General features: G+C 40.2%; 1 protein-coding gene and 1 long non-coding RNA gene across 9 annotated transcripts in view; one reads left to right on the forward strand and one right to left on the reverse strand.

Moving 5' to 3' along the window:
- Positions 1–24,941, forward strand: part of LOC100644981 (CUGBP Elav-like family member 4) — a 594,520-nt gene that overhangs the window by 290,883 nt on the left and 278,696 nt on the right. The gene's annotated exons all lie outside the window — the stretch shown is intronic.
- LOC125386447 lies at positions 4,160–6,880 on the reverse strand. Of its 2 annotated transcripts, XR_007226593.1 has the most exons (3): positions 6,181–6,838; positions 4,383–6,092; positions 4,160–4,289 (listed from the first exon to the last, which is right to left on the reverse strand). It is a non-coding gene; the product is annotated as an uncharacterized LOC125386447 (long non-coding RNA). The 2 variants fall into 2 exon arrangements; XR_007226592.1 differs by having other exon boundaries at positions 4,383–6,880.

Consider the following 24,941-nt stretch of genomic DNA (forward strand, 5'->3'; position numbering starts at 1 on the left):
AACGCAATCGGTTGCGAACGGACGTAATGATCGCGAATAAATAGCAGCATATCCTGTAAAAAAGCTCATCCCCTTTTCGCCGTACGCGTTTCCCTCCTATTCCGCCTCTCATCGAACTGGTCGTTCTACCAAATAATTTTAGTATTTCGTTACATTCGCGTATGATTGGCCGATTTCGATATTAAATGCGAGCGAGCAAATAGTCGCCCGGCAGCCCACTCATCCACCCCCTGCGAACGATCCATCTCGTACTTCCCACGTTTCTCTCCGCCTCTCCCTACATCTAGCCATCTCTCTCTTCTCCTCTCTTTCCCTTTTTCACTCGTTCGACCCTTCTCTCTTCGTCGGCTTTCACCGTTTCTCCCCAATCATTTCGAACACCGGCATATTCTTTCCCTTTTGAGCTACTTTCATTTCGTGTATTAATTGGAAGCAACTCGAAAATTATATTCCGCTACGTTGCTTTATGCGTATCGAATATGCCGGGTTGGAATTTAATATCAAGCGTGTGCGTTTCGTGCGAGGTGTAAAAATCCGCGCGCTTCTAGCGCTTTCACACTGGCTGGGCCTCGCGATCGGCGTCGCTCCAGGCATTGCAGTTAGCAGACAGTTCGCTTTTCCGGGTCGGCTTTTTTATTTGCCAGCTATTTTTCGCGTATTTTTCGAGCTGACGTCCGAGCTGCCGCGCTATCGATCGCCCCATGCTCCCTCTCGTCCACGTAAATAGCGCGAATAACTCTGTCGATAATAAAGGCAGATTAAACGGGGACAGATCACATACCAACACTAATTCCCTGATTTTTTCTCAATCGAATTATTGCCTTTTATGAATTCGATAACAACGATTTTCAAATGAATGGAATATCATCGTGGATACATGCGTACGCTATACGATGTACAGAATCGTGCTACCTGATGACGGGGGCCTCGTTCGTAACTCGTCACTGTGCATTCTTTTTAATTATCCATGAAATTATCTATTAATTGAACGCGATATTCGATACAATAATCGTCCGATTGGAATTCCTAAATATTTATACCAGCTTGATAACAAAGTCTCGTAAACTTAATTCGATATCGAAGAGTTGAAATTGTAAACGATGTAAATGTCAGCATTCGAAATTAAGAAATTTTGCAAACGTTATCTGAATTATTTCAAACAGCCTGTTTGCTCCGTAAATCGGTTCTCCATCAATCAGAAACTCAATTTTCTAAACGCTAACAAAGAAACGTACGACTCGATCCATTTCGCATGAACTTAGTTACGTATTCCGAGGAGGATTTCATTGAAGTACGTTGAACCATGGTTCCTCTTCGATGTATCTTTTCGCGAAGAGTTACGCTACAAAGTGAGCAGAGGAGTACGTTGTTAGGAAAGTTTCCGCACTAGTTAGCCAGCGTCTTTCTTGCAACCCTTTTGCGCGCGACATAATTGAGTGTCACCTGGGCATAACAAATGGACCCGTGAGGAGGCGACGCAAAGAAGGGTAGGGAAAGACAGAGGCAGAGAGACTGTTCCAACCTTCGTTGTTGGAAACCCACCCTATGGCATCGCGCCGCGTGGGTCAAGTTACTTGTGACTCGGTCCTGATTAATGGACGTACTTGTTTAACATGCTGGAGCCAGGTCGCGCTTGTCCACTAAACACCGGTGTTAATGCTTGAACGAAAATGCCACTCAGTTCTCGCGAAATTCTCTTGCCAAACGTGCTTTCCGCCCGGTATCGGATAATAACCCGAGAATTTTCAACCCACCAGGTAGTTCCCAATGATATTTTAGCGCTAGACGTATAACATCGAATACTACGTACTTACAGTATAACAAATTGTTCAATGTTAGCTACAACTATGAACTTGTACACGTGTCTGAATTAGCACTTGATTTTCAAATTTTTTATCTATTTACTGGAATTACGAAAAGATGTAATTACTTGTGCCTTGTAATTTCTCCGATTGCTCAACGGCAGCGTAATTATACGCGTATGATATTTGGAAAAACGTTTAAATATTTCTATCTAAACGTAGAAACGACGAAATCTACGGCCAGCTTGTAATGCGATTTGATCGATCGTCAAATTGACCACGTATTCAAAGTTTGGTTTTTGTAAGAAACTCAATATAATCGTTCTTTATCTACTTGGATAAAGTTCTCAACATTCCGCGAGGCATCCGCGCATGAAAAATGTTAATAAGGCAAGTTTTAACGAGCCGAAAGCCCATCTCTGTTCTACCGATCGAAGCCTGCCTCTCCTAACGCACCTTTAGCCCCTTTTGCCGGTCCTCGGCAAGTTAGTTTTTATTAATTGACTTTATTGACTTTGCCAATTTTTCTTGCTCTCCGGTTCGGAGCGAAATTTTATTCCTATCGAAGAGAAATCCTACTCTGTTGTCACAGCAAACACGGCCTTCTATAGATACGACAAATATTTTCGTTTTTTCGATTTACTCTAAACTCGATGTACGTCTTATTAAAGTTGAGCAAAGGCGATAGCCCGGTGCAGCAGCAGCAGCAGCAGCAGCAGCGTTGACCCAAAACTTCATCGAAATATATATTCCGAAGTTTGTGGATCTGATAAAAAATTAGCAAAATATCATGAGCCAGCGTCAATCAGGAGATCCGCGTGGAATCGTGGATCGTCGAGGAGGTTAAAAAAACCTTCAACTTCCGAACGGATGGGCCACCACTTTTATTGGCTCCTCTCGCTAAAGGATGGATATTGCATTATCCGCTCAAACAAACCCCGGGTGGCTTCAGTCGGCTAGCTTAAAGGTGAACCGACTCAGGGTTCAGTCAAAGTCGATAATAGTCGCCGCTGAGGTGTGAGCTGTGTGGTGCTAGGTTAGGAAGGTGAAAAAGGTTGAGGATAAAGGGGGAGAATCGGAGGGTGTGATAAAGTCGTTATACGGGCGACACCTGCCCCCTGCCCTCATCCTCTTTCCACCTTCGCCCCCTACGGTTCACTCCTCACACCTCAACCTCCCCTTTAGTCCCTCTTCATCCTCCCTATTACAGGCACAATGTTAAAGGGACTCCCGACGAGATTGAATTTGCTAACGGAAAACGCGAGTGAGTGAAACGTATTTGCTTTTTATCCCTCACTCCATTGAGAAGTCTTGCACTCCTCTTCCTTCTCCTCGTTCTTGCTCCCTCCAGAACTTCGACTCGGTCTCCACCATCCGCCTCTCCTCTTTCTGCCTTGACGATCCGGCACCGAGTTTTTCCATCCAATGTGACTACCCTTCCACCACCACCACCACCAGATCTCCAGATCAACTCTCTGTCTCTTTCACCCCTTTACTCTTCTCTTTCTGACACTTTCCCCCTTTCTCTCGCTCTCGTTTTTTGCCTCTCGTCGCACGTCCCGACACATTTGTTCGACGTTAAAGAAGTGACTCACCATCGAAATCCCACGCAGCTGATGCGTCCTGGCACATTCTGGATACTGATGGAAGGTGAAATTTTTCCCAAGCATTTCTTCTTCCGGTTATCACTGGAAAGACGGATCTACCGGGATCTTTATTGGTCGGCAATCGTGCGGCTTATTAAACATTGTAAATTTAAATGCCGCGAATCGATCGGTCGAATCAATTTGAAGCTTTGCGAATATTTCAGTCCCCTCCTTGCCATCGAGCAATTTCCAGGTACAGTTTCGAAACGTTCCTCTGATTTAGTCGTGTCAGAAATTCTTCGTTCAAGATATTCATCCATGTATTCGTCATCGAAAGTTAGTTGATATGTTACGGGTACGAGCCAATTTCGATACGCAGCAGTAGAAATTCACGAATCTTCGTAAATTTGATTGAAAAATACCTTTGTAATAACGTTTTTAACCTTATTCGAGTTCTCCAAAATACAATAAATCATTCCCCTACCATTAAAATGAAAGATTTTGAGAACATTCTATCGAGTAACGCATAATTTAAAGGTGTGAAAAAAAAAATTACAATGTTGAACGAAATAAAAATTATTATGCAAGCGTTTACCTTTATAACGAGGAAATAACATTACCGATCCAGAAAATGTTAGAACGCAGTTTGGATTAGAACGCAGGATTTTTGATAATAAGGGAAGTACTTGGACGACATATAGCTATTCATAATCGATAATTAAAATTAAAAAATAATTTTTCATTCATATTCTACTGATAAATTGTTATCAATTAGAATTTGCGTGATTTTTATTGATACTCGAAAGAGAAATTATAATAAAAAGAACGACGATGGTATTCAATGACAGTTTGGTCAGTTCTTCGGGAAGAAAGATCCCACATGTTTCTAGAGACACGAACTCTGGAAAATGCAATATATACACAGACCAATGTACGTGTACATAATACGTATATAATAGGAATACATATATATATATATATATAATATACATACTCGTGTATGTGTGTGTGTATGTATGTAGTGAATGGATAAGATAAGTAGTAGTAGGCTGCGCGCGCTGGGACCGCATGCGGCAGTCGCTCGTTCTCTCCGTGTTCTGATGCGTCAAGTGCATTCAGCCCCTGTCCCCTCGCTTCGCCGCTCGTCCTCCCGACCTGGTATCCTCCACCATTTCCTTCACCTGGACGGACTTCTCCCTCTTATCCACGTCTCTCCCTTTCAACACTTCGCCCACCAGCATCACCAACAGGTCAATAGCGCAAGTAGGTCACGTCTGTGCCTGCCGACGTCGATGACGACACCAGAACGAATGCACTTTCACGCTCGGTGGTGGTTCCTTCCCTAAACGATAAGATTGAAACAGGAGAAGGAAGCAACGGGATCCGATTCGGTGATTGAAATGAATTGAACGAAAGGAAGGAGTATTGGTAGCGTATGGACAAATGGCTGATGTGTTAAGGAATATTTTGATACGTGTCTGCATCGTAAAGACGCGTGTTACTGAAAAAACATGCATGAGGACGATAGAGGAAAATTGCTCGGAACGGTGCGTCAAATCAAGTTACCGCACCATCCAATTTCATTTCGTACGTTCTTACGAAATAAAATTTGTTGCAAATAAATGTTACCTTTTTGAATGTTGTCAATTGCGTTATCGTGCCGTTTGCAATTGCGAATAAAATTTCGTTGGACCTCCGAGAAACAACAGGTATACACGGCTTGTGCAAACAGAACGTCTATACGGGAGAAAGTGTTAGAAAAGAAGGTAAAAGTGGCAAGTAATAATTAATTTCTGAAAGGTTTTCTTTTTGGAACGGGGTGCATAGTGGAAGGTATAAAGCAGGTCGAAATCGCGTCTGCTCGGTGTCGACCATGCTCCGCCCCAGACATGCACTCATTGGCGATGGCTTGCGTCGGCCTAGTGCCGCGGCCTATGCCAGAACCTGGGTTGGAAAATGCGGGGGTCGTGGGTCGTGCCAGAGTACCAGCTCCTGGCACGATGCCGCGTCGTCGCGCTTGTACGAGCTACAGTTATTCGCTACTCTATGCTGCAATACCCTGTCGGGATTGCGGCCAGAGGTGGAACCAGTCGCGCCGTGTATCTTACATTTCCCAGTTGCCGTTGAGCAGAGGTTAAAGTAGCCAATTGCTTCAACCACCGACTCACGTATGCATTCGTATCGCCAGGAATCTTGTTTATTGTTATCTTCTGCACCCGGTCTTTTCGTTATTTTCTTTCAGCGAGTACGAAATCGAACGTTGCTTTAATCTAACTTACGTAATTTGTGTTACACAAGATCTTGCGACGTATTAAAGATACGCGCAAATTCTTTGTAAGGATAGAAATTGCAACATAGTATAAAGATGCACAAGTATACGAATATGTTGTTAATAGGTTCGTTTCGAGGCGAGATAGATAATTTTCGTATAAATTTCAGTTTACATTGTAGAGAAAATGCAAACTTAAATCTACTTAAGAATTCAAAATTCATCTTCCTATGTGTCCGGCTTACGGTGATCGATTACTTTAAACCTCTGCGAACGAATATTCGATTAACAAACGTTTGCAAGCTTATTCTTTCCACATATATGTATATACAAATAAATATATCCACCAAAACGTTCACTATACGTAAGCTTATACGCATAAAACAGAAAAATAACGAATATAAAACTTTCCAGCAACGAACGACGTTAATACATCTGGAAAAATCAGAAAAATAAAATACTGTGTACAGACAACTGCTATTACTCGAAGTACAAATCGATGCCAACACAAACTGAAACATACCGAATTTTCAATAGAGAAGCGATTCACTGGTGTCGAACTTTCTAGAAATTGAAACCCCTTGACGCGCTATTTGAAACTCATAGAAACGCGAGCTTACCAAAGAGCAGATGCTTCCAAAGTCCGTCAACCGAAGACAATGAGCGTTAAATGTTCCCGCTGGTCCACGGCGCACTCTATGAATGCAAGCATGTTTCAGTAGTATTGGCTAGGAATAGTCAGCCACGCTGGCGCAAGGCTTACGTGTACGTATACGCATACGCCGCGCTTCTGCGCGATATACACACGTAGTCATAGTAGTGCGAGTACATAGTCCGACATGCGCACATCACGTACGTGATCCTGGTACATATGTACGTATGTAGCCACGTACCTACTAGATGCAGTGCTCTTGGTCGTTCTGCTACGCAGAATTCCGCTCGGCCCTATTACCTTCGATTTGTCAGCTGGCTGCAGACGATAACGCATTTCCCTAGTTCGTCCCACCTCTCACCCATTTCCTCTCTCTGGCTTTACGTCTCTCGCGTAGTCCCTCTGTCTGTCTCTTTCTCTTTCTCTTCACCAGCTTCCCCTCCTCCTTCACCCCTTTCGTCCTTTTGCTCTCATTTCCCCACCTCTTTCGCCCGTTCTCCTTTCTCTCTTTGTGCTCTTCGCTTTTCGTTTATGATCGTGCATCGTGCGCAGTTGCGTAATGGTTTCATTATTGAGTTACCATCAACCATGAATTTAAGTTTATTTTGACGAAATACAGGTACACTTCCCTGACTCCAACGTGACTGTGTATAAAAGGGAAAAATCAATTTTGCTGGTTTGTTGTTTGTATCGTTCGAAGGAAAAAGTCCTAATGACTCCAATATTGAAAATACCAAGGAGTATTCCGAAGGTATTATCGAAAAATATGAAGTCATTAGATGGCTTAAGTATTGTTGGTCCGCAGTGTCGTGTCTTTGAAGCTAGTATGTAATTACGTTATATAGTCTTCTTAGAAAGGGCAGAAATTGATTATTTTATATTGATGTTCGCATCGCGTCACAATTTTTGGAACATAGAACTCTTTGGCTCAATTGAATTCACGTTGAAGAGAATATTTAGCGAGGGAGCTCGCCTTTGGCCTTAAACATCGCTATTCCATTTTCGTGAACGTTCTGGTCGCCGCTCATTAAAACCACAGGCACTTGACGTGAAACAGAGGGGGATTTCAAAAGAAAGGATTGGCAATCGCTGAAGAATCCGCCGCACACCGACGAACAAGAAGCCTTCTCAAAACATTTGATTCGAATAATAAATTCTCATCGGATAAGACGAATGCTGTGCGATCCAATTACTTGCAAGACGTTGAATACCTATCTCAGAAACATTCCTTTTTCGTTTTTTCCTTCCCATTCCGTCCTTTATCAGTGTCTGGTCTTGACCGATCGCTATAACTCTGAAGAATCTGTTTTTCTTTGTTACGCACTTTCTTTTTGCATCGTGACTCTAGATGATGATCTGGCCGCAAGCAATGAGTTTTATTTATAACTAGATTCATTGTCGTCCATGTTTGCATTTTAAATTAGACTGTATCGCTTGATAATCAAAGCGTTGTGTCGCCTAAAGATCGATTTACGCGATACATTCAGAGCAAAAGGAATTTCGATCTTAAACAATAATAAGACCTGTTCGCCTTCTAGGCTCGTAATATTCACGCAATCGAGTAAAATATTGACGAATATGCGTTCCCATTAAGTATTAATCCAATAATTACAGTAAAACGTCGGTTATTCGGATAAGTACGGCTACAGCGCAGGTCGATAATCGATAAATCGGTAATAACACACACCGGTTAACGACTATTCGTGAACAGAACTTTTAAAAACAGGAAGAGGAAGTCAATCGAATAAAACTTCAACGGGCTAATGTTTCATCTAAATTAAACGAAATAAACAAGAACGAGTAACTAGCGATAAGAATAGTCGATGACATATTCGGATCGATCGTCAATGGATTAACACCCGGACAATCGAACGTCTAACGAGCCTGAAATCTGGGAAATCGGTTTCCAGATAATCTATGTTTCGCTGTTTCATTTCCAGTGAAACTGTCTTTGTTATAGCAGTAGCAAATTAATGCTTAACCACAATCATTAATGGTTTCTACAATAAATAAGTGATCCGTTGAAATTAAATTGGTGCACCGGGAAAAGTGGTTCGTGATCGTAGCAACGTCGATACCGGTGTAATTAAGCAGAGAATTAACGAAGAAAAGATAGGCGATCGGAAGTCTGAGCGAACATCACGACGACACGGCAGACCGATTTACAGTCCGTGCTTTAAGGGCGCCGATACTACTTGTTTTGCCGGCACTCGGTGAAAGCCCGTGTTTCTGGATGCATCGCGGCAATTTGTCTAGAAGCGGGTCATGATTGCAATGCGCCACCGTCAGCGGAGCACTTGAAGTTCGTCGGCAAAGTTCTGGCGAAACTTCTGGTATACGCAGGGTAACGTTGATGCTTTCAGTGAAGAGGGGAAGGAACTGCGCCAAAGACTGTAGGGGTAGCTTTCCTACAAGTTCTCAAGGGTAGAATGCATTCACATCTCACAGAGTCATAGAATGTAATGAATTACTGTTTGTCGAATAATGCCATTCGGTCAGATATGGCCCCCGAACGGAAGCAAGTTGAACAGATTTCTAGAGAAGGTACGTAATATGGAACACCATTTTATTTTATTCCACTTTTCATAAACTAACTTAATTAATTTAAATACTGTCTTAATCATCGTTCATTGCTTTCTTGTATCCGAGGAACGAAAATAAAAAAATAGATTTTAACCAGGACATTTACCTTTATTTTTAAAAATGAATTTTCCCAATCGAAGTTGTACTCAAATTATATATAATTAAGTCGTAGTATATATCAGATAAAATATTATTTTTATGCCGCAGTTTCAATTTACCGATAGGATTACACATTACCATTTCCTTTTTTAGCTACGCTCTGTTGATTTCCTTCAAGAGAACAAGCAGCGAGATAAAACTAGAAAGAAAGAAAGAAAGCAATCGAGTGCTTTTCCAAGATACACCCCACGTATAGCTGTAGTTTATTAAAGTTCGGTTATATCGACGGTTCAACCCCTTTTACTTATCTACCAGATTTCGAAACGCGCCCCGAGTTATACGGCTGTCGAAAGTCGAAACTAGTTTCACAGAAGAGTTCGTTGCTAGTCGCATCGTACTCCGATCGAATCGAAGGCATATCCTTGAAAATCTGCCTGTTTCCTCCTTCGACCGACTTTCGCGAGACAAGAGTTCGATCTATTGAAATGCCGTTATACGCCGTTCTTGAGCAACGTGTGATCGCTTACCAATAACATTCTTTAAAAAGCTTTCGTGAGCCAAGAAAACAAGACAAAACTTTCTAGTGGATAAATATTTCTTCTACCGCTAATGGGTATAAGGTACAAGCAACCATGTACCAATATGTAGGTACGTTAAAGCAAGTATTTGTATTTCGTCTTTCACACTTTACCAGAAATCATTCCGTCTTTCCCTGCTTCATGGCCAAAATCCTCGCAAATCAAATCACTATTCTTTAAACAGTGTTATATTTATTTCGAACGAACGAATCAATAGTTGGGATGATCTCCATTTACCAGGTATCATCCGTCGTTATTCCACCTCGTGAACATTCTTTCTGACTAAAAGCAAAATAAGGCTAATTACCTTCGTCAGTCTCTATCGAGAATACGTATTGAAATACTGTCGCTAACAACCAAATATTATACTAAGCACAATACATATGTATGTCAGTATTATAGTAGGCATTTGTAGCTTTAAAATAATGCCAGGGATATCGCTATAACCTATCTATTTAATAACAGAAACTTGACAGGAATGTGGAAATACGAGTACGGGGTTGCTTACCTAAATAGGGAGAAAGGAAAAAAAAAAAGTAGAAAGAAAGGAAGATATGGGACACGTAAAGGTGAATTTGTAGTATCTATTTGCGACAATAGATATGAGTTATTTTTTCTGTGTCTGATTATAAAATGTAAGCAGATTACAACTAAAGTGAGTCGGAAAACTGATAGAACTTTAACTTACGAAAAGGTTAAATCGCGACCCATGATTCGTTTAAATACTTTCAATCCTCATGGTGAATAGCATACCCTGCGATAAAAAAGATTTGACCTTGAATCTCAAAGTTGGGATCAATTTTATGGCCATGTTTTTTTATAGATATTCGCCGATCCAGAGGTATAGAATAACGCTGCGATGCTTGTAACATATTGTCAAACACTCTGTGCAGGATGTACTGAAAAGATGTAGACAGAAAAGTATCTCGTTATATTAATAAATCGTTCTCGTCTTCTTTTTATCGTTTATCGTCGCGCTTATGTTGTTTTCTTTGGTATCGATGATATTTTGTTTCTTTTTGATCGTTATTTAAACTCATCCTTGATTATTATTTCTCTTATACATGACTAGAAACCATCTTGCAAAGTGTCTTCGTAGCGCGAGCGTTAGGTAAACTCACTTAAAGCTATTCTATGTATCTGTAATGCTACCCTTTGACAACTAACTTTGTGGATGCGAGCATTGCTCTTCCGGTGTTATATACTTTATTGATTACTTTATATTTTATTTCGTTACAAGCTAATATATAATTTTTGCTAAAAAGATTGGGACATGTTATAGATGTTTATACTTGGTAATAAAGGAAGTGACAAGATGTTGTAACAGATTAACGTAACCTAAGGAATAGTTTTTTTTGTTTTCATTATATTGATATGTATAAGTAAGAATTATTAGAAACTACTTTTCCAAAAATGTGACGACATTATGTTTAATGGACGGGCGACATTATAGGTCCAAACTGGAGTGTTTGTATCAAAGACAAAATCAATATTACGTTGGTTTGAAATACGAGCGCCACGTGATACGGCAAACAGATTACACGTGATGCCTATCGTCAGGTTACGTAAGTATAGATTTCTACAGGGACGTACATTGGATATTGGCCTTTTGATTAACCATGAGTACTCAGTGATCCATTTCATGGTATTGTTACTCCGTCAATGTTGTGTAGGAAACGCTAAAATTTACATACCGGTATATAAAGTTCTATATAATTTATAAATATTCGTTTGCAACAATTGTGTCTATTTTCTGTTACCAAGCAAATCCCAATAAAATAAATTTCTCCGTATAGATACACAGTCTTTTCAACGATTTGTAAATAAATTGTGTAAGATGCTTAAAGTATGAATATCTTACTTGATCGTGCGCTCCCAATTCGATATTCTGAATTGTCATGTTCTGATAATATGATGTTCTTCCGAAATTCGATAAATAACCAATAACATGTGTCCAAATTCCATTATACAAATAGATTCGTAGACAAATAGATCCGTTTACCCTTTAACGAATTTTTGAAATCAAATCCATCAAAAACGAAGCCTAACATTTACCGAACATTCTGTACAGTGAGTAGATTGCCGAAATACTTGTTTAAATATATACTTTGCATCAGCTGTTTTTCAATCTATCTGAAATGGATTTTTTCGTTGCGTATACGTAATATATGTGTAAACATTACGTATTGCGTATCGAAAGGAAGAATATTAAAAGCTGCATAAAAATCTTGTGCAATTATCGATGTCGACAATTTGTTTTCATAAGGTTACTCTTTCTGCTACACCTTATTATAGGCACAACCATATACGCGCATGAAAAAAGATTTGTTGCATCCTCGTTTATTAAAATTGACAAAATAGTATAAGTTAAATGTCACTGTTCATCACGGATAACATAATAGAACCTGACGATGCATCAGTGAGTTTAACGTTTTCATAAATTCTTCGTTGCGTTCAGATAGAAAACAAAAAGAACAATACATTTTCGATTTTTCACGGTGAAAAAATGTTCTGTACTTTTATAAATAAAGTGCTAAAATGCTTTGATGCTAACAAGATTCGCATTGAAAATTTATACAGGAAGAGCGCGGAGTGTGGAACGTTTTGACGTCAATGGCAAAAGCGTCACAGAAAGTCTGCGCGGCTGGTTGACTGAGCGTTCGCCCTTTCTTGTGGCCAGTCATAATATTATCTGACACAGCACTGCTTCATTTCCATTTGCACGTTTCATTATCCGGCTCGATGACCCGCAGGCCATCTGCTCTCAGAAAATAAAAAGTATTCATCTCGTCGGGTAATCAAAAGTATCAGGATGCGAACGAACGGAGAAATGTTTTCTTCGTTAACGAGTTCGTTAAACCAATCAAGATGTTTACCCCCTTTTTATCCGACTTCTCCGGTATATTTGTGATACATATTTTCCTTTGCTTCGCTGAGAAAGTCAGTGCCTTTGCCGAAGTTTTGTGTTATCATACACGATATTAATTACGCGGCCTCTTCATTTATATTTGCTTTGACATCATATTCTGGCACGCTGGATTAAAAGTTGTTATACGCCAATGTGTATAAAATAATGCAACGAATCGAATCTTTGAAACTCTTGTAAAGGAAATAGGTGTCCGGAGATGGTTAGGAAAGAAGGCAAGTAGGATGAGAAGAAAAAGAAACGTGGTTACTCTGAATCGCAAACTGCAGCGGTGCTTTAGTCTATAGGGAGTTTGGTTAGTAATAGTTATTGGCTAATCTGCTCGTGACAGTGCAACAGGAACAGTCGGAAAGAGACACGATGAAAGAGAGGCGGAGAAAATGAGGGTGTGCGCAAACTCAGTGGCGAGCACGTCGAGACGACCGTAAGCGGCCAGCCGGATAGCCTTATAACCCCCGGGCTATATCCTAAAAGTTATCTGAAAATTTCATTTACGACGAGAGAGTTAATAAATGTAAATATTAGCCGTAGAAGCAGTTTGGCGGGAACTACCATTACACGGATGCCGGCTGTGAAACCATCCTGAGGGTGCCACCACTAGCAGCGCGCGAGGATAGACTTTCAGTTTGTTAAAGCGTGGATCGATTCGCGAATGGTAGCTCAAGAAAAAGGCAAACATCTAATCCCTTCGCTCGTTATTTTATCCTGCCCTCGGCAAACTTTTGATGCGTCGAGAAAGTGAGAAAATGAGATAGGATGTGCCTCTAACTAGAATAGAAAAACTCACGAAAGTGGGACAAGGTATCATTAAGTAAAAACTGGTTCTTTGAAGCAACTGTAGTTACATTACAGTAACTTACATAAGTTATCGGGTGCTTGCAAGGCTTGTTAGTAGGATAATCAAATTCGAAGTGACTCCTACGTGTAAAATAGGGACAAATTGTAATTACAAAGGGATAATTCATCAGGGACTGTAGATGTTCTCAATGATATTCATGGAATGAGCCATGTAGCGAGAAAAAACAAGCAGATACTCGCATATCGGGTTAACGGAAGATGGATGTTGAATACCTGTCGAAAAATATCCACCGGATAAAATCGATAACGCGTCTTTCAACATAGCTTCTGAAGTACGAAGCTATAAAAATTTTGCTTGATTGCATTTGATAAGAAACGCCCTCAGTTTAGTCACGTCCGACATTGAACGCATTGAGAAACAGCCGTTTCCCGTGACTATACGCTTTAGTAGTCTAATCATTTTTATTCAGAATTTTATTTTCACACGAAAAAGATGTACAGAAAGGTTTGAGAACAACAGATTTAGAAAGAAAGAAATAACAATTTTTAACTTGCTTCTTACATATGTAATATATTAAAACTAATCAGTTATGGTCAGGGAATCATATTTTTCAAAATCTTGCTGTTTAGAAGCTTGAAACCGATTAAAACAAATCGTGAAATCACCCCTCGACAGATCTCAGAGGGTTGAGGTTACGTAGATGCGATATAGCTGCTTGGCCTCGGATGATGAGAACCCGATGGACTTTCAGGAAGCAGCTGACGTTCCAAGGTGGAAATGACCCGTCATTCACAGACTGCCAGACGACCTTTCAGCCCCTTCCATCCACATTGACAGCATATTATCAAAATTCTACGTAGAACATATTTGCAAGATATTTGCGAGACTTTCACTCCATTTTTTAACAACTGTTTGTCACTTTTGGGTGAATAATTATTTTTCCCGTAACTTGCTAATTTTAGAAAGCATCGATCATATTAGCTTCTACAATGGACGTACGAGGTTATGAAAATGATGAATAATATGTCAAATTCGAGATCGCAAGTTTTACTAATTGAATCATATGATTGATCAAAACCTACATATTAGTGGAGAAGTTGTAAATTAATTCTTTCATTCTCAAATTATTTAACGCTACAAACATTTGTAACTTTTTTGTCTATTACGTGACGGATAAATAATTCGTATATTTCAATATTTAATATAATATAGTAAATATTTTTAATTTCATAGTTGTGAAATGAACTTTTTAAATATGTGGTATATTGATATGATTATCATATTCCTATATCTTCCTTTCTAAAAGTTTCTAACAAGCGGATGCGATCAATTTTCCATGTGGATTGTGAGTTCTTATATTATAGAATTGATATATTGCTTGTCATTTAATTGTTCGTCCTTTATCATAAAATCATCGGTAGAGTGAGGAGTACGTGACGCGTTATCGGGAAGAGCAATGTAACATCGCAACAACTTTCGCAGCCAAGGAGAAACAACCCTCGAGGTCAGCACTGACCATCGGTCGGTAAAGCTGTACGATAAACTCTTGCTTGAAATGTTCAGTGCGAGTCGTTACCACAACTATACATCACACAAAACGATCTTACTTCGACCCATAATATCCATGCTGAAGTGATTTTATGGCACTTTCATTTTTGGTCAGGATGCGGATCGCGCAAAAAATCAACGCACGCCCGCATCACCTTTCGAAAGATTCTTTGTCAGACGTATTGATTTGCGATGCGGTGAATTTAGCGATATTTTCTTAACGCGCGGTTTATAAAGTTGGAGAACCACCTTCCGCGCGTTTATACGCTACAATTCTACTTCATAACCTAACGGAGAAAATGCGTTTGGCGAACGTAAAGTTAAATCTCGTATCTGTAGTATTTCGTTTAGCCACGTAGTTCGCTCGTAAAGTTTCATGGCGTCTTTTAACCCCACCCTTATTCCTCAAGAGAGGATGTAAGAAAGTGTTTCCAACGCTGTCGACGGTACTGCACGAAGGCCCTTCGATGCCGATCTACTCGAAAGTTTAGATTTTTGAGGGTCGAACGACTTCGGGATCGGTCGTTCGAAGATTCTTATTCTCGATACGATAGAACGATTTCGGTGGTGGACGGGTCAGCGAGGAATTTAGAACAGGACGCAGGAGGATTCGAATGACGCTGGCTCTCTGAAATTGCACGATACTGGCATGGGTTACGGTAATGGTGGCAAACAGTTTCGTTCACGGACCATTAGTCAAAAATGTTTTCGTCCTGTACTGCGCTGTAGTCGCCCCTACGCAAAAGCTCGCGGTATTGAGAAGGGTCACGACCAATAGATATATCTGCACAATGGCACACTAACCATTTCGTTCTGTTCTTAAACGACTGCAATCACCGGCAATTTGCCTCTGATCTTCCGAATCCAATACTTTGTTCCACGCATCAAACAATCTAGACGATATCCAAGGTTACATCGCGTGAATTTTCATACGATATACAAAATGCAAACGCAGCACCTTTCAATATATCGTTTAAGATACTTATGAAAGATTCGAGTCTATTTACAATTACTCAAGGGTCGATTGCATTTGAAACTACCGTTTATATACCTCAAAGTATTTTCCTATCTAAATCTACTTAAAAATATGACTTCTTTTATTTTTTCAAGCATTCCTAAGTACTTGGTGAAGTGTTCGAAGCTTCTGAATTATATCCCTTAATTATAAAAAGTCACTGGTTTCCGATAACGTGGGTGAAACCACCGTGAATCGGCTTCCACGAAGGTCTTGCGCGCTACGATCATCTGACTCGTTTTTCTCCCAATTTCCTTTGGATATTGAGAAACGTTTAGCATAACGTTCGACAAAACGTCAAACGTCGCATACGAAATCAGCAATCTTATCTTTCGGTCGGAGTTTCGGTAGATCCTTGTAAACTCTCTTATTGATACACCGAGCACGGAACAAACATTTGCAATATCCTCTCCGTACGTAGTCGTCCACGAAAGTTTCCTCGTTTGCCCGGCACTTTCCTGGTGCACACGTACTAATCCGTTACTCGTAATTAGAGTCGGATTGGCAATGGTTTAATCCCTCAATGTCAGTGCTTGCCGCCTTCGAACGGGACAAGGAAGATAGGAAGGGCTGCGAACGTGCGAGGAACGGGAAGAGACAGAAGCTGCCCGCTACAACGGAGAAGAACATCGTGGTGGAATGATAGAGAGAATGATAGAAAGAGAGTTGAAACTAACGAGAAGGAAAGAGAGAGAGAGAGAGAGAGAGAGAGAAGTACACAGTACGAAGGGAAACTGGTGTTGCAACCTCCTTCATTCCCTGGCCGACACTTTGAGTAATAAGATTAGGAGGCGTCTCTGCTCAGTCCGAGCAGGCGAGATAACGTCGTTGCGAACCAAATGGACCGAGATATAGATAAGGGATAATTAGAGGAAGAGGGATAGACAAACCGGAAGTTGGATGAAGAGGAAACGAGGAAGCTGAAGAGGAACGACAGTGGAATAGAAAGAGAAAGGGTAGTGACGGTCGACCGAGGTGGCACAGGAATGACATTAGACATTTATTACTACGGATTCTACAATGAGAACTTCCTTCTCCTTTGAATGGCTCTCGGTAGTACAGGCTTCTCATGCATTCCGCGGACTCACTGTAAATTCCTCTTTCGCCCGTCACTACTCTATGGAATCGATGTCACGCAATCGAAATGCTTGTGGTATCGAATATGTTTTCTCCTGTCTGTCGATGAACATGTTAATGCAAGAAAATCTGACGTTTCTGGGTAAGTAAATTGGAACAGGTAACATGTGTACATATGAAACACCAGTATAATAGAATATGTATTTGTTTTCTGAAACAAAATTTATTGAAATAATTTTGCGTTTCGAAGTCATTTCCTCAGACCCATTAATACCGTAGAGATGTTAAAACTAGCTCTAAAATTAATGGAAAAACGTGAATTATGCATTTACATCTCATTTTCATCTTTCGCCAATTCATTCGTTGTGTAATATTATATACTTGTTACCGTATCATTCATCTCATCTATTTTTACACTCGGTACTGACCGGTCGAATAATTATAGCCTCACTAGGCCGTTAACACTATAGCAATATCAAATTATTTTGTATCAGCCAAATTACAAGAGTACAACATCAAAGAAAAGTCATATTTAGTCTAAGTAGTATCGCACATTCGTTTGATTCGAAGTCTTACAGTGAACGAGACACATGCAGATCTATACGTCCTTTCGTTTAATTTTGTTCTCTGTCACATTCACGCGATTCTACACATACCGTGTTTAACGTGCTCGTCCGATTCGATATATATATATATATATCCCGTTTGTAATTCTGTATAATATTCCGTGTGTACAAACTTTCTACGTATTGAATTTATTATACATATGAAGCATCGGTATCATTAAAGTCGACCCGGTCGATATCGCTACGTACAGGATATCGCGTCATTAAATTGCATTTGCATATCACTGATCCGATGAATAGGGCCTAGCACGCCTCGGTGAAGCCAATTAAAATTGACAGGGCTGCCCGACGGAATTTCTCTTTTTTTCCTGGCGTGCACACGCGTGCACACTGTTATCGGTGCGTTACAGCCACTGGGCTTAAACGGCTTCGTGGATGCGCACGTGGCGTACCACTTCGATGTATCGAACTTCGTTCGTAGTATAGCTCGTAAAACAGCACTTTTCTGGTACAAATAGAGCCACGGATTCGTGATACCGGTTAAACGATAAAACGTTGAAGAGACGCGATCAGTAATCAAGCGTGATGTTGCATATGCATATTTGCGATTTGACACGCATGGATCTTTCCCTCTTTTTTTTTTTTATTTTTTCTTCCTTTTTTTTCGTTGCAACGTAGTTTTCTCGTGCTTATGGAAAGTCACGCGTACCCATTCACATCTGTCACCACGGCGTGATTTTTCCCTCCCTTGCGTACTAGGACATCAATTCTCGTGTAAACACGATCCACCATGCGAAACTATCTATGTCTATCATAATGTTGGAATTGATACGCCTCTGAAGAAACTGATCTTTGTGTACGAATAATAGTTCATTCTCCTAAATGCAAGTTACCTAAAAATCGATATTTTGTCTCTCGTGAACGAGAAATATATGTAATGATATAATATATTTATGTATACATAATTATACACCTACATTTTTAATTAGTGTAATGGTTATAATTTGTATATCCATCATCAACAGGAAATTAACTAGTCTCGTCTCGCCTCATTTATCTGTCGATCAGCAGCACGTCTTTATCTCTGTGCGATCCACTGCCATTAATCTCGTAGTTTTCTTTAATTTTTTAACTGTAACACTCGACAACAATGAACAAGTTGCTGTCGTTTATACAGAGTTTTAAAAGTTATTTGATAGAGTGCTCTGTTGCTTGTCAAGCCCCTTTAGGGTAGTCTTAGATTTTTCGGGTACTCGACTCAAATGGATCGAGAGCCACGTTACTGGTCGTTTATTGGGCGTACGTTTCGTGTAAAGGTACGAGATTAGCTATCTTCGTGCTTTCGCGTTAGTTCTAGAGTTTAACAGAAATTTTTCATCTAGAGCCTTTACTATTAATTCTCATTATAAATGACATAGATAATACTTTTACTTCTAATAGATTCTTATTGTATACGGATCACTTATAGTTCTTTGGAACTATCGCATGTACCTTCGATGTCGATGAACTGCAATTCGATTTACTTGAACCTGAAAATTGGTGCTCGGTTAACTGTTTGCAATTAAACACTACCAAGTGCCACGTTATTAGATTTTCAAGCAGCAAAAAGCCGATACGTTTTAAGTATCAATTAAATAACACGGATTTCTGCTTCTTGAAGACTATCGGTGACTTTGGTGTATCGTACAATAGCACACTTTCCTTTAACGATCATTATTTGTACGTTGTTCCAACAACGAATAAGGCTCTAAACTTTATCTTTAGATTTAGTAAACAGTTAAAGACCTTACATTGTTCTAAAGCTTTACGTTTCAGTTTCGAACTTTTCCTACTTCGCTACATTATAAATAATTTTAACTTCCTATCGCAAAATTCAGAACTTATTATTCAGCTTAGAACTTTCTAGATACAAGATTCTCTGCGATTATCCGTATTATTATTATACCGGAGCATTTTCAATGTATAGAATGTAGCGCGATACGGAGTGCATAATCGGATATCACGCGAACCGTTACCGCGCAGTGATCGCGAGTAGTATGAGTGTACTACAACGATGGCGCACAGTCGCACGCATTCGTTCAGATGAGACGATAGGTTGATTCGAAAAAAGAAGCAGCAAAGCGGTCGACCTGTTCGTCCGACCCCGTTGCGACACGAATGTTCACGGATGAAATGCAGTGACCAGTATCGGTAGACTGTGCAACGATATGCATACATCCCTTGGCGCCGACTCTCTTCAAGACGACACTCCAAAAAGGAAACTGATGCGATTTGATTTCGTATAAAATTCCGAGTTCATCGGTATGCCTTGAAAGTAAGTTGTACAATACGTACGATAAAGAAATAGCAATTCGCTATATTAGAATAGAAATATATTCCTTTCTGAGACATCCAAGTATGCGATGTAGAGTTCCTACTGTTTATGGACGCGTGAAAGAATATTTGGATGCAAAACGACAGTACTTCTTGCAACTTACGAATTATAAGTAATATTAACAGCGGATGAGTATTTTTTCGGTATACCTTACCGAAATATGTACAGCTTAAAGAGAGGGTAACGGGATAAGCGAGAGTTTACCGTATAATGAAAATAATAACGGTTATGACTCGCGAGTATTTCTCGCTTATTTTCCTTCGGACAAGATTCGCATATTTATTTATTCGAAGCTTTCTCTCTGGTTTACAACTAGCACTTCTCCACGTGAGAAATCAACAAATCAATACTGCAATAAACACAAATGATACGGACAAACCGCAGTGGCCTATAGCTTATTGCACGGGCTACAGTTCTTCAGCCATCGACAGAGCGAATTATTGAAAAGCCGTTATCCATGCCCTCGATTCCGATATTCGAGTAGAGAAGAGCATAAAGAAATAAGGAAAGAAAGAGAGAAGAGAAAGAAGAAGTTGAGGCCAAATGTTCTACACGATTACATAAAGCCACCAGCGATTCGTAAGCAAAGGCGGTGACTTTTTTTTCTACGTCGCTCTCGTCGCACTGAATCGATTAAAGAGTGGTACCGAAGCGGCGTATCCTTCTGGGGTAACGGATCATTAGCATCCCCTCATTTAATTTAGATTAGCAAGCCTGCAGAGTATAAGAACCGACTACAACGATATCCGGCCGAACTTCCACCGCGTCTCGTCCACTCTTCCCTCGCTCCCTCGAAGCTCTAGCGCAGAAGAAACTACTTTTGCGTACTACTTTGTCTCACCGTACGCATAATATTATGTAGATGCTTCGTGCCACACTGTCGTGAATGGAAATTTGTCCATTTTGCAGCGAAAAGTGTTTCGATAGGAATGCACCGACGCGTGTTGTTCGTGGTTTCTTTTAGAACGCCGACCGAGTTTCCCATCGTCTCCGCGCTATGATTCTACGCGAAATTGAAACACCGAGATAAGCGGTTGCTCAACCTCCCTTTTTGCTTTGCACAGGAAACAAAAGTATTTCAACGATCGTGTTTTAACGACGCTGTAACGAGTTTACGTTTGCACGTAAATAGAATATGTGCAATTGGTGAGGAAAGTTTGAGTAATCGAATGAATTAAAAAAAGGAAAAATAAGTTCGTCATCGTAAACCAGTTGCTAAAATGGCGACGTAAAACGGTAGCTATGATTAATGCGAAATGTGCTCATGGGGAGGGGGGGGGGGGACATCGCAGTATCGAATCAGATTATCATAATGCACCTTAATTCGATCAACGTCCGCTTGGAAACGGGTCGCGCGTAATTGCACAAACACGGAATATCAAAGCGAGGTTGCACGACGCGTGGACGTCTGTACGTATTTGCGTCAACGACCGCGTACTCGCACGCGCGCCCGATTCGAGTACTTTCGTTTCTCTCGAAAAACGACCAATGCCCAACCACAAAACCATTCGACTAAATGGAGTCGCTGGTACGCGATCGTTTCGTCCACGCGATTCGCCGATATGACCCGTACCATCTCATATTCGTTCTTCTTTCACATTTTTTTTCATTCCACGCACGCGGAACCGCGGAATACTCGCCATCTCTTAATTGATAAAAGCTTCCTGTATCGGCGACCAATAAAGATCACGGAATGCTCTATCAATCCCCTTTTGATTTAAATCTTTATTTCCTCGTTCGATCGATCTGCGACCTTTTTTTCTGACAAGTAACAAGGTTAATCTCTGATACACCGTGAAATTATCTTTAACAAACCGTATTGTTGTGTTCCACGGAAAATTGGCTTCCGTTCGTTCGCGATTCGCGATTACGACGCGTGTGATTGACGCGGGAGGAGGAAGAGATGAAGGGGGTTGAAACGTCTTGGGAGCGTTGCCACGACGCGAAGGGGTGTGTAAATTATTCGCGCCTTTGAGCCGAAGCGCGTGCACAAGTGACTCGTTCGACGAGGATCGAGAGAAAAAAGAGGAAGGAAGGAGGCTTTGTACGAGCGACGACAATCGGCGTTTATCGGCAATTCGTTTCTTCGTGTTCGACGGAACGCCATCATTTCCATTTTTCGCGTCCGCTTCGTCGAACAAATTTAATTGGTTGTCCGCGAGTACTGATAAGTACTTTTGTGCCGAATGGATTCGTTCAAATAAATTGGAACGGCACGACCTGACATTAATTTTTATTTGGTATTTTTCCATTAGCGCATTATTTTATTAAAAGTTTCCGTCGTCGAAAAAACATTATTTTCTACGCTTTTCTGCCATCAGCGAGCAATTGTACCGAATGATCGTGAGCTGACGTGTTACCGAATGCGTTTTGCACGTTTAGAACAAAGAGAGGTATAAAATCGAGGAATATTTAAATAATATTCGCACGTCGAAGTAATCCGTGCCTGACTCGCGATATATTTTGTTTGCAATAGTTTGAATTTATTTTGAACCAAGCGGGAAGCATTCCATCACTGTGTATCGAACGGACCTTTTTTTGCTTTTTCTTTCTCTTTCTCATTAGACATCGGCTAGAGTGCCATTATATAAAGTATCGCGAGATCTCTAACGGAGTATATGTACATTTTTAATATTTAAAAAATCCGAATACTTTTTAAATGATGCATTAATCGTCAAATTTTTAACCGGATAGATCGGATTCATTGCTGGATCCACTGATAGACGGAGAAAATAAAAAATAAATTGTATATTTTGGTAGATGTGTTGCATGATCTGAAAATCGCCGACTTCCGCTCGAGCACGCTCACACGTAACACCATTATACCGTCGATTTTTAATTTAACGGGCAGCCGTGTGTTTCGATATAGCGAACGATACGTAGGAATATAAATCCTATTTAATTAACACTGGTAGACAGATCCGTGCAAACAAATAACACTCTCTACTCTGGTTCATTCGCTTCTGATACTCTCTCCCTTTTTCGCGTTTTACACCCCAACCGATACATCTCCCGTTTCCGATATTGCCGAATGATAAAGAGCCGGTTAATTGCAATTAAATCAACAAACACATAAAATACCTGTACATCGTTCGACCCTCTATCGGCGTGCTCGAAATCGCGAGTGCCGTAATACGAGATACAGATACGTGTCGAAAGTGAAGAGGTTTCGAGTGTCTGCCTACAAAAACATCGGAAATACGAAATACCTCTTTGTAAAATAATAACTTTCATATTATTCAGAGTACTATTACTGGAAATAGTATCGTTACATTTCAACAAAAAAAAAAAAAAAAAAAAAAAAAAAAAACGAAAAAAGTAGAAACAAAAAAAGTATCACTCGTACCTTCGAAACAAATTTATTAAAACATTTTTCGTATAGCTATACGAAGGTTCGGACGTAACAGGTTTGGTTTCAAATTCGAAATAACTTTTTACTCTCGTTAACGGGAATACCGAACAGTCGCGTAACTTTTTTTTTTAGCCCGTTTTCCTATTTCCTCAACTATTGTTCGATATCGGCTTTCCCAACCTTATAATTTTCAATCTCTTGATAAACGGTCAGCCTGTCACCTAATACCTTGAAATACACGTACGTCTTCGTATCGGTCGCACAACAGTAAAGTTTTCAACAATAAGGCGGCGATGTCGCGTCTCCGGCGAGACATCAAAACTTATTTAGGATCATGTTCTAGCCGTAATTGTACGCGGAAGAAGAAGAAATGGACACAACGGAAGAAGTTGACGCTAACGTCGGTGCTCGACCCAGAGGGGTGAGCTAGAAATTCGAAATTCTAGCCGAAGGTGCCTGCAAGGAGAGAAGTTTGCGAAGAAGTTGTTTACGCGAACTTCCCCTCGTCGCTAGCCTCGCACTGTACAGGGAGGGGGCAGGGTGGTAAAGTCTTGCCTCGAAGCGCTGTAAAGCGCCAGTTAAATGTTGTTGCTATATTAAAACGCAGGAATCTAGGCGTGCTTGCACGCTACGAGTGTAAGGAAATATTACTACAGTTAGTATGGTGTATAAGATCGTTTAATTATACTGCATATGCTGTCCTCGCCGTATAAAGGCGACTTTTACATTTTCAAACTAATTTCAGTCCAACGCTTATTTCCATCATCCGTCGCTTTTCGTTGACGAGACCGTACTGCTCTTTAATTACGGCTACACCCTCGGCGAAATTAAGAATTCGACGTAATAAATAACGTTTTAATCAGAAAATTTCTAGCTGTTTTCCCCTTCGTGGAGAACGAACGAGTTAGAGCGCAAATTAGCGACCGGGTTGTGCTATCTTTTCACTGTCGTGTTAACCCTTTCTCCGCCGAATTTATCGTCTCTGGAAATTAATTGCCAAACCATACCTGATCGGCGTTTGAAAAATTTCTTTTCTTATAATCGATACAAATTGAATTCCGGTAAATTAAGTGAGAATGAAACTGAACTTAATTAAAGAGACAACAGATACAATCGACGCCTGGAAGATGAATTATATTGAAATATACTTGTACGTGGAAATATATTCTATCTGATAGAAATTCGTCGTTCCAAAGCTCGTCGAGCAGAAGAAGTAGTTTCCTAAACAATAAACAGAGATCTTTGGAATCGTATTCTTCTCTAAGTCCTTGCGCATTATAATACATCTCGTGTCAAAGCAGCAGAATCGCGCCAGTTCCAGCACTTTCTTAGCATTCTCTCTGTTTGAGCCTTTTGTTCTATCCATTCTATCGCATATGGGAACGTTTTAATTTATCGACATAGGATTAATTTCTCCCATTGATGTACTTGAAGTACTACTATCGTAAGAGAGAAATTAAAAATATTATAAAAATATTAAAATGTATCGGAAGAAAGTAATCAGGAAGATGGTACATGTTATATTGTAAAAACAATATTTTCGCTGCTATCCTAGAAGGACAAGAAACTTTATATTTTATATCGATTTTGAATATACATATAAGACATATAAAACATAAACTAGCTAACGTATAAGATATATGGAAAGCATTTACGAATGAACAATTTTTTACGTAGAATTCTTTTTCGTCAACGTGGATACATGCAAATCCGTA

The sequence above is a fragment of the Bombus terrestris genome, chromosome 15 (genome assembly GCF_910591885.1).
Source record: "Bombus terrestris chromosome 15, iyBomTerr1.2, whole genome shotgun sequence".
Classification (NCBI taxonomy): domain Eukaryota; kingdom Metazoa; phylum Arthropoda; class Insecta; order Hymenoptera; family Apidae; genus Bombus; species Bombus terrestris.